Here is a 17,462-nt window from a genome sequence, read left to right on the forward strand (position 1 = left end):
CACAAGCCCATCACTTGCAGACTGCCCTTCTCACCACTGCTAACTTGCACATCAATGCAAACCTCCAGTATTTGATTAAATGGCCCATCCCTTGTGCAGTGGTGTTAAACCAGGGTAGGACATACAGTTAATGGTAGGGCCCTGGGTTTTTGTACAACAAATGTAGGGGTTCAAGTACAGTTCCCTGGAAGTGGTAGCATGGGTAGATGGGGTGCTGAAGATGTTTAGCATGTTACCTTCATGGATGGAGCATTGAATACAAGAGTTGGGATGTCATGTAACAGCTGTGCAAGAGGTTGGTGAGACCACTCTTGGAGTACAGTGTGCAGTTCTGGTCACTGCTCTGTAGGAAGTGATTACACTGGAGACGATGCAGGAAAGATTCAAAAGTTGTTGCTGGGAGAGACTAGATGGGCTGGAACTGCTTTCCCTGGAGCAAGAGGTTGAGGGGTTAACTTTATTGTGGTTTATAAAATCATGAGGGGCATGGAAGGTGAGTGGTCACAGTTTGAGAGGAAAGATTTAAAGGGACCTGAGGGGCAAGCTTTCTCTCCCCCCCCCCCCCCCCCACACGGGTTGGTGGATATGGACTGAGATGCCAGAGGTGGGTACAATTGCTGTGTTTGAGGCTTGGATGGGAAAGGTTTGAAGGGATGTGGGCCAAATGCTGGCAATTGGGACTGGCTTGGGAAGGCATCTTGGCCAACATGAACAAGTTAGGCTGAAGGGCCTGTTTCCATGCTGTATGACTGCTGTTCCTGGGACTTGGCCAGTGATCCTGGCTGGAGTAGATCTGGTTGAATGTTACCTACTGATCCTGTGTTCTACAATGCCTGGGAGCCACTGAGCTTGCTGGCCTGTCTGTCTAGGGTCCAGCTCCCCTCACTGAGGGGGATGGGATAGATTCATATCCTAGGAAATTCCAGTGTCCTCTAAGCTATGGAATAAGTGAGCTGTACTGGAATGCTGAGACCAACATCACTTCTGGCTGTTGCTAGGCTTTTGACTGTGGTGTTATCACCATATTTACACCATTCACTGCCACCTGTCATACCTCTTCTGTTCCAACTTTCCATAATCTTGCCTGGGGAAGCAAGCACTCAGAGCCCAGGGATGTTAAACTGCTGTCATTGGAAGAACCTCCAAACTGAGCATGTTCAAATGCTACAAACAGACACTGGATGGAGAAATGGCTTGTGTGCAGGTCCTCCCCAGGTTATGGGTGACTGGGCACACCCAAATTAGTTTACTATTGTCACATGTGCTGGGGTACTGTGGAAAAACTTGTCCTGCATGCCATCCATACAGATTATTTCATTCCCCTTGTACTGCCTCAGTGCATTGAGGCAGTACAAGGGGAAAACAATGATAGAATGCAGAATAAAGTGTTACAGTTACAGAGAGTGCAGGCAGACAATAAGGTGCAAGGTCATAATGAGGTAGGTCAAGAGTCCATCTTATTGTACTGGGGGACTATTCAATAGACCATAATAGTCTGTACCCTGTACATATAGAACAATGCAGGCCCTTTGGCCCACATGTTGTGTCACCCTTCAAATCAGCAAGATGGATTTACTGGCTGCTGCAGGCATGTGCTGGGTGGGAGGAGGACACTTCAGTGTACCTTCTCTCAACCCCCCTCCCCCACCCCCGCCCTGAGCTGCAATACTTGGGGCTGGGCTGAGCAGAGCTGGGAGTGCTAAGCAGACTTACTCACTCAGTGAGGCTGGCTGGTGGCCTCTTCCTGTACCTGCTGGTTCTCTCGTTGTGGGGGAGGGTCAGAAACACATTTCTGTTCACTCTGACTTGTGAACAGTCCTCGGGAACGGACCCTGTCATAACCTAGAGTTCTGAAGGCCTCTAATGTGCTGCACATGTTACTATTGCTAGCAGATAGGATTGGGGTAATATACTCCCACAAGATGGGATTGGTCACATACTGGGTCACTGGAATTGATCAGTAACTAGGGTTGCTGGAGCCTTCATTCCTAAATAAAAAGACCAGTGTCAGCTGGGTTGATGGGAAGACTGGGTGAGCAGACAGAGGGCAGGGTCTGCCAAAAGCATCGTGTGGGCAAGTTGGCAGATGGAATGAAGTGTGAAGTTCTCCACTTTAGGAAGCATAAAAGTAAATGATTTGAAACGATCAGTAATATGGTATAAAGGATCTGTCCCGGTACAGGAAGAAAGGATAGCATGCAGGGACTGCAAGTGATTAAGACCATGGCATGTTGTCCTCTGTGACAAGGGGTAGATGTTGTTGCTTTACAGGGTTCTGGTGTGACTGCCTGGAGCCCTGTACTGTTCTGGTCTCCATGTTTAAGAATGTTCTTTAGGTGCAAAGCAGAGAAAGTTCTCAGTTGAGTCCTAGGATAAAAGGGTAAGAAGTTGGGGCCAATACTTGAATCTAGAAAGAGATTTCATTGAAACATGAGGGGTGGCAACAATGGTGGGTGCTGGAGATGACTTTCCCAGTGGGGTATCTCAAACAAAGGACACAATTTCAGAAGGGGTTGTAGATATCCATGGGGATTTTGAACCACATGGATCAGGTAATTGTGTTGGAGAGGAGAGAGTGTCGCATGAATAGCAGAGCAAGGTCTAACTGATCACACATTGTAATCCTTGCCGCTGTGGAAATGAGCTAACTGTTACTAAAGTTTCATCTTTTAAAGCCTTTAGTTCTGGCCCAATCCTCTTGACCTGTAATCTCCCCAGAATAGTAACTGAGTCATAGCTGTGTCCCAAATTTAATTTGGGCTGAACTATTTTCGTTTGGCATTTGTCTCAGCTGTTGGGTGTTGGTCATAGCTTGGTTACAATTCCCTCTGCTTGTGTGATCAACTAAGCTTCTGCACCTAGGCTCACACTTGGCTGTGATTTATCCCTCTGCATCATACTGAGATGCTCCAGACTTGGTGCACACCCTGACTGTTCTGGTACCCCAGCTCTGCACTAATGCACAATGTAAGAACAGCAAAAGTAACCTCCTGGCTGAAATCTGCAAGAAAATTGGTGCTTAGTGGTCATCAGGGACTTAAGCCAGATAACCTGCTGTGCTGTCTCTAGGCCTCTATAGACCAGTGGTGGCAGCAGGAATAATACAGGGAGTCGGCGGTACAGCACAAAGGGTCCTTCAGCCCAACCTGTCCATGCCGACCAAGTTACCTTCCTGAGCTAATCCAATTTGCTTGTTTGGCCCACATCCCTCTAACCTTTTCCTATCCACTTAACTGTCCAAATGTCTCTTAAATGTTCTAATTGTACCTGCTTCCCACTTCCTCTGGCAGCTTGTTCCACATACCCACCACTCTCTTGGGGGGGGGGGGTGCAGAATGATGCCCCTTTAAATTTCCCCTCACCTTGGACCTATGCCCTCTAGTTTTAGACTCTCCTACCTTGGAAGACACCATTCAGCTCACCATTTTGTATACTCCTAAAGGTCACCCCTCAGCCACCTACACTCCAGGAAAATGGCCCCAGTCTCTTGTAACACAACCCTCTGGTCCTGGCAATATCCCTGTGAATCTTTCCAGCTAAAATGACATTCTTTGGCCCAACTGCTCCATGCTGACCAAGATTCCTATCTCTCATCTCACTTGCCTGTGTTTGGCCCATATCCCTCTAAACCTTTCCTATCCATGGACCTGTCCAAGTGTCTTTTTAAACATTAATGTACCTGCCTCACCCACTTCCTCTGGCAGCTCGTTCCATATACTGACCACCCTTGGGGTGGGAAAAAGTTGCCCCTTGGATTCCTAGTAAATCTCTCGCCTCTTGCCCTAAAGCTATACCCTCTAGTTCTTGATTTTCCAACCCTAGGGGAAGGGGGAGTGTACTCAGCCTCATCTATGCCCCTCATGATCTTATACACCTGCATAAGATCACTCCTGTCTCCTATACTCAGTGGAAGAAAATTCCCATCTGCTCAACCTCTCTCCAAAACTCAGTCCCTCAAGTCCTGGCAACATCCTCAAATATCCTCTACTCCAACTTGGGCAGTTGTCTGGAAGTCCCCACTGAGTGGGCAATGCTATTCCTTCTCCAGGAGGTGGTAACTGACCCTTTGGTCAGCTCCTCTCCCTACATTCCCCAAACAATCCATATGCTCACCCTGGTTCCAGCAGATTCCTGGTGATTCATTTTTTACATATCCTGTTTCCAGTCAAGACCAGAGATCTATTGGCTAAAGTTGGTGATGCACTATTTTCTATCCTAACTTCTGGAGGACTTGAGTGACCTATTGTGCTGGACAAGTCCTTTGCCCAGCTGTGGTCACTTCCCTTAACAGGTCCCCACAGAAGCAACCCTGGTGTTGAGATGGTAGTGTGGAGGCTACTGTGCAAGTGTCAGTCGCAACTGGGATATTTTTTTCCGAGCTTCTTCACTGGATTAGGCTGACCACAAGTAGAGGGACAGATCAGTCTGTAATTCCCAGGTCTGGAAATGAGACTTGCAAAGTTTGGAGTCGGTGATCATAGTTATAGGTTACAGGCCAAACACTGGCAAATGAGACATCTTGGTCAGCATGGACCAGTTGGGCAGAAGGGCCTGTTTCCGTGTTGTATGACTAAGTTTCTGAATTGCTTCCATGAAGTTGTGGAAAAGTTTTCAAAGGTTTTGCAAACAATGAAACTCTTTGGCGGGTGTAGATCTATTCTGTCCCCTTCTGGGGAGGGATCTAGGAACTGCTAGTGGGCACAGTCCCTGCTTGGTTAAAGAAGGGCAAGGATGTGGGAATGCCTCAATGGGCCAAATGGTCTACTTCCCTCCCTCCTGGGTCCCTCCAAGGGGCCAGTTGCAGTGACAGTTTCAGGACTTGTCCCATGGCGCTGGTCACTTGCCCTGGTCGACTGAGCCCTCCAGTCTCGGTGGCGTGTACTCGGGGGTGTAGATCCGGGGACGGTGCTGGTGAGGTTATACCTTGCAACCTGTAGCTGGTGGGGATGGGAGGCGCGCAGAGGGTTAACCCTGGCGGCCGGGGGGTGGGGAAGAGGCTGTCCCTGCTAGACTACGGCACATTCCACCAAAGTCTCCAGCTGCCAGCATCTGATTAGAAACTTCTCCGAGACAACGGTCCCCACCCCGGCTGGACAGTTGCACCGGGCGCTCTGAGTTAGTCTTTCAGCTTTAAAACCCGGGAAATGTGGACTGCAAGCGGTTCGCCCGTCCGCTCAGGCTCCCCGTAAGTTGCTGAAACTTTTTTTTTCTTTACCTCCAGCCGCTTTCAACGCGAGCAGTTAGATGAGGGGGCCAGGGGTTAACGCTGGCATCAGCTGTGCGCTGGCCACTGCCCTGTCTATAACTGTAACTGCTATGCATTTCCCCCCCCCCCCCCCCCCCCCCCACTTGCTCGGGCAGAGACTGTGGCACACTGGCTGCAGGTTGCCCCTGTGCAGGGGGAGTATTTGCAGCAGTCCAGCCCCTCTCGGGGGTAACTGACCAGGATTCCCCAGCAAATCCAGGAGCAGTCATCTGCTGGAAGTGGACTTCCCAACCGGTTGGGTTGGCTCTCCGTTCCAGTGGGAATGGCATCTGAGGCCATTCAGCCCTGTGCTAGCCAACTGTTGTACCCCCCCCCCCTCAGCTTTCTGGGTCATTTTCCCACCTTGAGGCTGTTTGCTTGTCTCCTCAGAAAATCCCCAGTCAGTTACACAATATGGAAATGGGCCCACTGGGTATGCAAGGTGTCTTTTGTTCCACTGTACCTTGGTACCTGCCAATGATAAACCAGTTCCAACTTGTCCCTGGTGTCTTCAAGGACCAGTCCAATTTGCCTGTGTTTGGCCCATACCCCTCTCAGCCTTTCCATGCACCTGTCCAAGTGTCTTGTAATTGTACCTGCCTCAACCACATCCTCTGGCAGCTCTTTCCATATACTGACCACCCTCTGAGTGAAAAAGTTGTCTCTCAGTTCCCCTTTAAATCTTCCCCCTCTCCTTAAACCTACACCCTCTGCTAGCCTGGGGGAGAAAGACCTTGTCTACACCCCTCTATTTTAAATGTCAACCCTCTGCCTCCTCTCCATGGGAAGGAAGCCCCAGTCCATCCTGTCCTCTCCTTGTAACTGGTGCATCTCTTCTGTGCTTCCTAATGCCACCATGTCCTTCCTATAGTGTGGTGACCAGAACTGCACACAGTGCTCCAAGTGTGGCCTAACCAATGCCTTGTTCTGTTCTATGTCCAGCGCAGCAACAGGCCTTTTAGCCTATGGTCTGTGCTGACCACAATGGCAATTCAAACTAATCCCAGCTGCCTGCACATGAACCACATCCCTCCATTCCCTGCCTATTCATATACCTGTAAATGTCTCAAACATCATTGTATCTGCTTCCACCACTGGCCCTGCCAGCACATTACAGGCACCTACTGTGTTTGAATAGAAATGTGCCCTGCACACTTCTCATCTCATGCCACGCTACCCCCACCCCACCCCAAAAATCTCCTTAAACTGATGCCCTCTGGTATTTGACATTTCCACCCGGGGGTGGGGGTAGGGGGAGAAAGAATGCTTTCTCTACCCTGTCTACCCCCATTGCTCCTGACCAATCTGTGTCCCTCACCAGGAGTGTAGTAGTGAACCATGCTGGTTTCGTGCATATACAACCATTACTGGACTCAGCAACACCAACACCAGGGCTTTTTGACTATTATGCATCTCCAACTGAAACACGATCTCTCGCTCTTGATTTGCCCCTTCCCTGTGGGGAAACAGCTTTGGAGAATTTGGTGGTCTTGCTGAAACATACAAAATACTTTGCCGGGCTTGACAGTCTGGATGCAGGGAGGATGTTTTCCCTGGCTGGGGAATGGCCTCGGAGGAAGGGGCTGGCCATCGTGAGGAAGCACTTTCCTCTCTCGGTGGGCCTTAGTTTTCTCAGGCTGTGGAGACTTGTCAAGTTCATCCAGGATATAGAGGGGTATGGGGATGATGCAGGGGAATGTCAGAGGTACATCAGCCATGATCTTGAATGGCAGGGTGGTCTTAAATGGACCACCTAGAGAGGAGTAGGGAAGTCTTGATGTAGCCAGCAGGAAATGGAGGGGTATGGGATTAGTTTGTATTGGCATTGTGGTCAGCACAGACATTGTGGGCTGAAGGGCCTGTTCCTGTGCTGTACATGGGATGGGTCAAGGGTTGGGGGGAGATGGGCTACAATAGCATCCTCCCATCTTGCACTGGAACACATGTGAGGTGTATCCAGGCAGCTTTCATCCAATCAGGGCATTGATGGCCTTGGAGCTTCACTTGCTGGGCACATTTTCACTCTGAGAAACGTTGTTGCATGTTGCATGAACCTCATCGTTCCCCAGTTTGTGGATGGTGTTGGTGAAATGCTGCCACTTCAGGGGGTGGTTTTATCAGTCCCAACCATGGTCACTTCCTCTAGGCTGGGACTACTCTATCTCCTCTGGCAGCACGAGGAAGCAATCTTGAGTTTTTTGTATAAGCAGACGGTGCAGAAAAGATTCAAAGATATTGCTGGGACTGGGAAGGAGCTGTAAGGAGAGACTGGACAGGTTGGGGCTGTTTCTTCCCAGAGCAAAGGAGGCTGAGCAGTGAACCGATGGAGGCTTAAAATCATGAGGGATGTGGATGGTCAGTCTCTTTCCTAGAGTAGGGGAGTCTAAAACTAGAGGGTATAGGTTTGGGGGGGGGGTTGGAAGAAAGAGTTAACTAGACACCTTGCTGTCTATCTGTGCTGCACTTTCTCCAACTCTGTATTCTACATTTTTTTTACTACCTCAATGTACTTGTGAATGGAATCTGGATTGCACATAGCTTTTCACTATCTTATTCTTGGTATATTGTACCAGGCTTCCAGAGGGTGGTCAGTACATGGAATGAGCTGCCAGAGGATATGGGTACAAAAACACTTGAAAGGTATTTGGACAGGTACATGAATAGGAAAAGTTCAGAAGGATCTGGGACTAGTGTAGATGGGAACTTGGATAGCATGGGTGAGTTGGGCTGAATGGCCTGTTTCTGTGCTGTATAACTGACTATGAATCTAAAAGGCCAGTGTCAAGTTTCTCCTGCCTACTGTGTTTGACTAAATCAGATCCCACTGCCGACCAAAATGTTTAGGAGTAGGATTGTAGCTGCCTGCTCACTGGAGACAAACACAAAGGTGCCCCACTGTCATACATCCAGATTGTGTAACTAGTTTGAAAGTGACCATTTGCTTGTCTGTCTCCCTGAGCTGGTCTTGCATCTAATATGCTCATTTGAACCCACATGACATTCCAAACTCCTACTCCTACTCCTAAACTCTGATCTCCACAAATTCAGCTTCTACATCTCCCAATTCCATTCTGCCTAGTGGTCATGACTTCAGCTGACTAGACAGTCCAAAATTCCCACCTCCCACAACCCCCTCCATGCTCTTGATGTACTTTGGCAAAACCTCCTGTGTATTCTGGGGAAGGCAGAATCTTGATGCTCAAACTAACACTATCTTGTGTATTTAATAGCTGTGGTTTGATGTTGAAATTTCATCCTTTGAGGATGTGGTTAATGGTGGGGGGTATGGAAATGAGTAAATTCTAGCATGAAATTGGGATGTGGGTCTTTTTCCCCAGGGCAGGAATATCAAATACTAGAGAATATCTTCTGGGTGAGAGAAAGTTTAAAGGAGATGTGCCGGGCAAGTTTAAGTGGTGGGTGCCTGGAAAGGGCTGGTGGTGGTGCTTAAGAGGCTTGTAGATGGACATCTGAACATACAGGGATTGGAGGATATGGATCATGTGCAGGCAGACAGGTTTAGTTTAACTTGGCAAGGTCAGCACAGATGTGGTGGGCTGAAGGGCCTGTTCTGTCCTATTAAAAAGATTGGTGCTGGTGACATCAAACAATGCATAACCAGCTGGGAGAGCAATGCTGAAGTATTTGCATTAGTGAGGAGCTCCAAACCAGTTAAGATGGGGAGGAAGATCTTGTCAGTGAAAACTAACCTCTTTAGACAGGTGAGGGAGGTGGTAAGAGACCTGGAGTGGAATGGCAGAGAGCAGGTGATGATTTCCTATTGTTTGAGGGCAATGGGCTTGAGTTAAGGAGCCAAGATTTCAGAATTCAGTTCAGAATTCCCTCTGAATTATTGGGAGGTGTGGCGCAGAAGTGATGTACACCAACAGGACTCTTGAAGGTTAAAGTCCCAGCTGTTCAGGTACCTTGGTCTAGATCCCTCCTGTTCCAATCAGTGCTCTAATGTCAGCTGAATAAGTAACCAGCATGTTCCAACATGACTGAGCTGTAGTGCATTGTGAAAGCTTTGAACTGCTGCCCTGCTTTATCTTCACTTCTGTGGTGTTCTGAGATTAAATCTTGTGTTGCTGTAATCAACAGCAACAAATGAGCATCAAGACTTGGTAACCTCCATGTTGGCATTGACCTTGGCAACAAACATTCAGCCACTTATCTTGTGTCGCATTCCTCCAGTAGTGTTTTGACTCCAGACATTGCTTCCCAGTTTTCTGCTTTTCAGTAAATCTTAACATTATTTTAGAACAGTTTATTTAATCCTCCTGATCCTATCTCTGCAGGGTGTTCATCTGCATTCTCCACTTCCAATGCATTCCTATCAGAGCCAGTTACTAACCAGTAAAGCAGTGCTCCAATACCACCCCACACTGTCAGAGCGCCCAGAGGTCTCCTGTAAAATGTATCCATCTTAGCCCCTGTATTCCATGAGAAGGATTATTCCTTCTCTGGGCAAAACCAGTACCTGTCAACAAATGACCTGCTGAAGGAACTCGGCAGGTCGAGCAGCATCTGTGGGAGGAAAGGAATTTTCAATGTTTTGGGTCAAAACCCTGCATCAGGGCCCGAAACACTACCAGTTTCTTTCCTCCCACAGATGCTGCTCGGCCCCCGAGTTCCTCCAGCAGGTTGGTTGTTATTCTAGATTTCAGCATCCACCGTCTCTTCAGAACACCTGCCGTGTATTTCATTTAAGCCACTGGTCATACAGTTACCATGCATTCTGCCATGATGATGGAGACAGGAGCACAGAATTTGGGGGGTGAGTTATTTCCCAGCTTACTCCACCTTGCAGAGGTGTCTCAGGCATGGAGACCAGTGTTTAAACTTGCCCAGTGAATAGTCATTGGGAGGCACAATTCCATTACATCAGGAATGGTGAGAGGGGGCCTCGTGAGGCTGCACTGACATTTCTAGACCAAGGCTGATCCCATCACATTCGCTGGATAGCCTCCCACTAGTGGGAAGGCTATGGATGACAACAAATGGTATACAGCTGGGCTGGTTTACTGTCGTTGACTCCAGACCCCTTGAAACCTCATGGCATTGGGTCAAATATGAGCAAGGAAACCTGGTCATTGTGTCCTCCAGCTGATGAATCATCCCCCTCAGTGAAGAACTACTTGAAGTGTAGAGCAGCAAGAGCACAATGCCCTACTGGTTGGTCTTCAATGTCCCTCAAGAACATCCCCCCCCCACGTCCCCAACGATGGCACTGCTCAGCATTAGTGCTAAGACATACAAGTACTTTGGCCTTGAGTGCCACTGGATGATAAATGTTTGCTTCCTCCTGAGATCCCCATCAGCAGCCACTTTGAATTGGATTGGCCAATGTGATGTGGCTGAGAGTGCTGTGGTACAGAAGACCTGAGCTCCAGAACTAACTGCACCTCTAGCCAAGCTCTTCCAGCACTGGCATCTGCCCAAATCCAATCCAGCCAACTACAAGTACTGGATGGTATTGACAATGCTACAGAGTGTTAGTTGCTCACCAATGCTCAGTACAGTTTTGCTGGAATCACTTGGCTCAGACCTCAGATTTGGTCCAAGCCTAGACCAAAGTTAGTGGTGATTGACCTTAACATCAAGGCAGCATTTGACTGTGGCATCAGTGCCCTGGTAACATAGGGTAAATGCCAGTGTGGAATTGTTTGCACAAAGGAAGGTCAATCACCCCCAGTCCCAGGACATCACTACAGGGATTCCTCAGGGAATTGTCCTGAGCCCATCCATCCTTCCCAGCTGTTTTGTTTTGACCTTGTTACAGAAGGTCAGTGGGAATGTTCAGTGTGCAATGTTTGATTTCATTCACAACTTAGCCCATACCTGTGTGCAGCAAGGTTATGTAGCAGTAACACTAGTGCCACAAGTGTGGGGCAATGACCATCTACATTCAGTAATGTTACAGGAGTTCTTCCCCACCCTACCATGCTGGATATCTTGACAAGAAATGGGACTGGCTGTGTACCATGACTACAAGAGTGGGTTGGGCTCGGTGTCCTGCAGTGACAGATTAGACCTCCTAGAACTACTTGACTGGACAAGTGCAGATTAACATCAAGTAACTTGCTTGATTGGGACATAAGAAGTAGGAGCAGGAGCAAACCATCTGGCCAATCGAGCCTGCTCCACCATTCAATAAGATCATGGCTGATCTGGTCGTGGATTCAGATCCACCTGCCTGCCTTTTCCCCATAACCCTTAATTCTTCGACTTTGCAAAAATCTGTGTCTTAAATATTTAATGAGGTAGCCTCTACTGCTTCCCTGGGCAGAGAATTCCACAGATTCACTACTCTGGGAAAAGCAGTTTCATCTCCATCCTAAATCTATTCCTCCAAATCTTGAGGCTATGTCCCCTAGTTCTAGTCCCACCTAACTGTGGAAACAACCTTCCTGCCTCTATCTTATCTGTCCCTTCCATAGCTTTATCTTTCCATAAGATTCCCCTCATTCATCTGAATTCCAGCGAGTATAGTCCCAGGCAACTCAATCTCTCCTTATAGGCTAATCCCCTCATCTCTGGAATCAACCTGGTGAACCCCCTCCAAAGCCAGTATATCTTCAAGTAAGGAGACCAGAACTGCATGCAGTACTCCAGGTGCAGCCTCGCCAGTGCCCTGTACAGTTGCAGCATAACCTCCCTGCTCTTAAATTCAATCCCTCTACCAATGAAGGCCAGTATTCTATTTGCCCTCTTGATAACCTGTTGCACCTGCAAACCAACCTTTTGCAATTCTTGCACAAGCACTCCCAAGTCCCTCTGCACAACAGCATGCTGCAATCTTTCGCCATTTAAATAACCTGATCTTATTTTTCCTTGCAAAGTGGATGTCCTTGCGTTTTAACAACATTGTACTCCATCTGCCAGACCCTTGCCCACTCACTTAACCTATCTATATCTCTCTCTGCAGACTCTGCATCCTCTGCACAATTTGCTTTTCCACTCATCTATCCAAAATGTCATTCCCCCCACTGATGCACCATGGCTGCAGTGTGTGCCATCTACAAAATGTACTGCTGTTGCTTGTCTAGACACTGACAGTACCTCTGAACTAGTGATCTTTTGAGGGGGAGACGTGTGCAGGAGTACATCACTTCCAAGTTTCACCATAGTGTCACTAGTCCTTCATTCCAGCATCCAAATTCCAGAACTGTCTTAACAGTATTGGGAGCACCTTCACTAGAAAGATTATAGCCGATCACTGACCTGAGGGACCTTGGAATGAGCAATAGATGCAGGTCCTGCCTGTGATTCCAGAACTGGAAGATCAATTGAAGGCCTTTCCACTTTGGCAGATGCAGGAATTCCACTGGTGCTCCCTCCTGGATCACTAGGCAAGGTTTGAATGGTAGGGACATCCACCTCTGACAGTGGTGAAGGACTTTGGCACACTGGCCTTCCTTAGTCAGGTCACTGAGGATAGAAGTTGGAAGTTGTATTGTAGTTGTACAAGATGAGGCTGCATTTGTAGTATTGTTCAGTTTTGGTCACCCTACTGTAGGAAAGATGTCATTAAGTTGGAAAGAGTGCAGAAAGGATTTGTAACAATGTGACCGTAGGCTAGGACTTTATTCATTGGCATGTAGGAGACTGAGGGCTGACCTTGTAGAGGTGTATAAACTCATGAGGGGCATAGATAAGGTGAATGCAGTATTTTCCCCAAAGTTGGGGAATAAAGAATTGGAGGGTCTAGGTTTTGGGGAGAGATTTAATAGGAACACGAGGGGCAAACCAGTGTGGCCAGTATATGGAATGGACTGACAGGAAGTGGTTGAGGCAGGTACAACACCCCATAGCTAATGAACTAAATGTCACTTGTTGCTATGGTAGCCTGCATTACTTGCTATTGGCAATGAAGTAGGAGTGGGCCATTTGACCTTGTCTAATCTATTGTTTGAGCTTGGGGCTGATGTTGCACCTGGTGCCACTTTCCTGCACCGTAACCCTGATTCCTCCCATACAAAACATGTCTCTAATTTACTCAGCTGCTGGGTGTCCATCTCTTGGGTAGTAAATTCCAAAGACTCCCTAGCAAAGACCAACTGCTGCAGGAACTTGGGTCAGGCAGCATCTGTAGAGGGAAATGGACAGTTGATATTTTGGGTTGACGTGAAATATTATCTGGCCTTTTCCCCCCTCAGATGCTGCCCGAGCCACAGAATTCCTCTGGCTCCTTTTGTTCCAGATTCCACAATCTGTGGTCTCATCTCTAAAGATTCCCTAGTCGTGATGAAATCTGACTTGAATTACTCACCACTTTATGACTGACCCCTGGTTCTGGTCTCCCTGGCCTAGGGAAACCTCATCACTTTACATTGGGCTCAAGTACAGGAACTCTGTCTACTCATCTTCACCACCCACCCCCCACCCCATACACAATCCAAAGCCTACACACCATTCTTTCTCTTTGGGTAGCGAGCAGAGCCTTGTAACTGGAAGGTCTATGTTTGCACTTGAATCCTCAAAGGCAAAGTGCTGGCCTTCTAATTGCCTGCTGTACCTGTATGTTACCATGTGTATAAGGACATGCAAGACTGTCAATGCCTTTAATGTTTGTACAATGAATCACTTGGTATTCCACCAGCCATGGCTTTGCCCCCCTCCATCCTCTTCACAGCCCATATTGCCACCCAGCTTTGTCATTAGTGGGGGTGGGAGGGGTACTTGGATACCACACTGGATTGGGAACAGTTGGGACCCAAGCACTAGTCCTTGCAGCACCCCACTGCCTCCCAATTGGTACCCACATTATCCTGGCCTTGTTAACCAATCGTTGATCCACACTGTATCCAGTACAGCACGAATCCATTTAATGTGGCACCTTCTCTATTCTGCTCCTTGCATCTTAAGCTCTTGACAGATTTGCCAAATATGATTTTACTTTTATAAATCCAAACCTGCTTTCCAAGTGAAGTTCCCACTTCATTAGTAGGGGAAATCTATTAGAATTCTGTACTATTTAGTCTTACACTTTCAGTCCAGTAGAAGGTACTTGCTACCTTCCAACTGAGAACGTGTCAATCTATGATCTATCTAGTGCCTTCATAGCCCTTGGATACAGACCACTGGGTCCTGGGCACCTATGCCTTTTTGGTCACTAACTACTTTACACCTTTATTAACCACTACAAATTTTGGTGGAACTCTCTCCCCCACATCTCCCAGAAAGAAGTTTCCTTGGTCCCTTGCTTTCACCCTGCCGGCCTACATATCTAACACGCTTGACACTTTCCACAAGCTACTAAATAATCCCACCACCAAACATGCAATTTCCCCTCCCCACTGCTTTTTGCAGGGACCACTCTGACTCCTGGTTTGCTTATCCCTTCAGCCCCCCCACTGAGTGCAGACAAGGTGGCCTCTGCTCATCCAGAAAGTCATGAGGCATGGGATCCATGGAGACTTGGCTGTATGGGTTCTGAATTGGCTTGCCTGCAGAAGGCAGAGGGTGGTGGTAGATGGAGAGTATTCTGCCTGTAGGAGGTTGACTGGTGATGTTCTGCAGGGATCTGTTGATGACAAAGGTCGGAGGGGTTGTGGATAGTGTAGGAGGTTGTTGTGGGATACAACAGGATGTAGATTTGGGCAGAGAAGTGGGAGATGGAGTTCAATCCAGAAAAACGAAGTGCTGCACTTTGGAAGAATGAACTTGAAGATGGAGTATAAGGTTAATGGCAGGATTCTGAGCATTGTTCAGAAACAAGGAGATCTTAGGTCCAAGCCCATAGGTCCCTCAAATTTGATGTGCAAGTTGATAAGGTGGTTAAGAAGGCAGATGGTGTGCCAGCCTTCATTAGTCAGGGGATTGAGTTCAAGAGACACAAGGTGATGTCGCAGCTCTATAACACTGGTTAGACCACGCTTGGAGTATTATGTTCACTTCTGGTCTTATGATGATAAGGATGTGGAAGCTTTAGAGGGTGCAGAGGAGATTTACCAGGATGCTGCCTGGATTAGAGAATTGTCTTGCGGAAAGGTTGAGTGAGCTAGGGCTTTTCTCTTTGGAGTGTAGGAAGGTGAGTGGTGATTTGATGGAGGTGTATAAGATTGAGGGGCATAGATAGTGGACTGCCAGAATCTCTTCCCCAGGACAGTAATGGCCAATACCAGAGGCCTTCTGGAGCTCCTGGTTGCCAGCTGTTTTAATTCCCATTCCCACAGTGACCTGTCTGTCCTCAGCCACCTAGCCTCCAGCTCTTTTCCCATCCCTTCCCCTCACCTTTTCATACTGACCATCTCCTCTGTACTTCCAATCCAGATGAAGGGCCTTGACCTGAAATGCTGACTGTCCACTTCCCCGCTCAACCTTCTGAGTTCATACAGCAGTCTTCTATGCTTCAGATTCCAGCATCTGCAGTCTCTTGTCTCCACTAATTTTCTAGCACTTCTTTGCTCCAGACTTGTAGTCCTCTACAACTTGTAGTCCTGTGAAGAAACAGATTTCCTTTCCCAATAACTTTTTTTTCCTTACTTGCTTTAAGGAACTTTGGCTATTTTGCATCTCTAGCTGTTTCTTGCTCAACTACTGACTTCCTTTTGAATTCTGAATTCTCCCCAATCCTTGGTTTGCTGCTCTTTGCAATATTAGAAACCTCTAATCTAATGCAATCTTGGTGCTTTAGCTGTGGCTGTACTGCTTCTGCTTCAAAGGACTATTACTTGCAAACTATAAATAAGCCACTGCTTGACGTCATGCCTCTTGTATTTTCACAGTCCACCAAATTGTCCCTGCCTCTTTATAGTCTTTGTTCAGATTTAAACACCCTAGATTCAGATTAGACTGGATCACTTGTGCAATTTGTCATCAATCCTTAAACTACCAATCAAACTTTTTATTGTCCAATGCTAGATCTAAAATGACCCCCTTCCATCTAACTTGCTGATCTTGAAAACAATCCCTTGTACACTGGGAGGATGGCACACCTACTCATCCCCTGTGGTTGTTACTCTTGTTACATGGACTGCTTCTTGATTTTGTATGAAGCCCTATATTATCCCTGGTGGGGTGTGGTCTATAGACATTTGCCAATGTTTTGTCCTTTTCAGTCTTGTTAATTTTCAAACTAATACAGATTAATATATAACATCAATGATTATACATGTGATACAAAGATTGGGAGGAGAATCATGACATATATAATCAAAAGAATAAGAAATATATTCTAGACCCCAGTCTCTTAGTAAGCAAATATAATACAAAAATCAAAGGGAAAGAAATAGATTTATTGTATAATAAAAACCCAAATCAAAAAATTATATGTAATAAATTGAAACAAACTAAAAAATCTCAAAAGAAAAAAATACTGGACTGATATTTCTCTATTGTGGGGGGGGGGGTGGAAGAAGAGCATTAATATGTTATCAACTCCACTCTAAATTCAAAGGTTGTTGCTGCAAATGTTTTCTAACTCCACCCGATGACTACTTGATTTTTGAATTAATCACTTGCTGCCTACCCTGTCTCCTTTGTGTATTTTGTAGTAACCTGGAGAACTTGGTTCCAAACCTTGGTCACTTAATAACAATGTTCCTAATGATGTAAACCTTGTCCATCTTGTTCCTTCCATTTGAAACAGGTTATTTTTGGATATAGCCTTGTGTACAAAGGGTTAAGGGTCTCAGTGACTCCAGTTTCTGTGGGTGGAGTATTGTAGATTTGCCCTCCTTGCTGCTCCTTTGGGTGGGAGAGAATTGGTCGTTAGCAGAGACCACCTACCCTGCTCCAAGTTCATGGCTGATCTTCTATCTTAGTACACTCTTTCTGCACTATCACCATATCCTTTGTATCGAGGGACCCATTGATCTGAGTGAACAGACTGTAGGTGCAGAATTCCAAAGATTCCTCCCCACCCACCTAGAAAAGTCATATTTCAACCTTGAATGATCTACCATGTGATCTAAGACTGACCCCCTGGTTCTAGACCATAAGATATAGGAGCAGAATTAGGCCATTCAGCGCATCAGGTCTGCTCTACCACTCAATCATGGCTTTTCTTTCAGCTGAATTCTCCAGCTTTCTCCCTCTAACCCTGGGCTCCCTTGCCAGTCAAGAACCTATCCATCTGACATTTGGCAGGTTTCAATGAGAACTCCTCCTTTTCCCACCTCCCTCCTTGTTCCTGCACCTCTTTCCCCCCCCCCCCCCAACAAAATCAATCCTGAACTCCAAGTACAAACCCAGAGCCATCAAACACCCCTCA

The 17,462-nt window shown here is 47.1% G+C and overlaps 1 protein-coding gene across 1 annotated transcript in view; it reads left to right on the plus strand.

Moving 5' to 3' along the window:
• Positions 1-5,021: 5,021 nt before the first annotated feature.
• Positions 5,022-17,462, plus strand: part of LOC127572837 (disabled homolog 2-like) — a 40,773-nt gene continuing 28,332 nt past the window's right edge. Inside the window, 1 exon segment of the mRNA XM_052020498.1 lies at positions 5,022-5,185. The gene's annotated coding sequence lies outside the window, so the exon portion shown is untranslated.

This window comes from Pristis pectinata, chromosome 7 (genome assembly GCF_009764475.1).
Source record: "Pristis pectinata isolate sPriPec2 chromosome 7, sPriPec2.1.pri, whole genome shotgun sequence".
NCBI classification, from domain to species: domain Eukaryota; kingdom Metazoa; phylum Chordata; class Chondrichthyes; order Rhinopristiformes; family Pristidae; genus Pristis; species Pristis pectinata.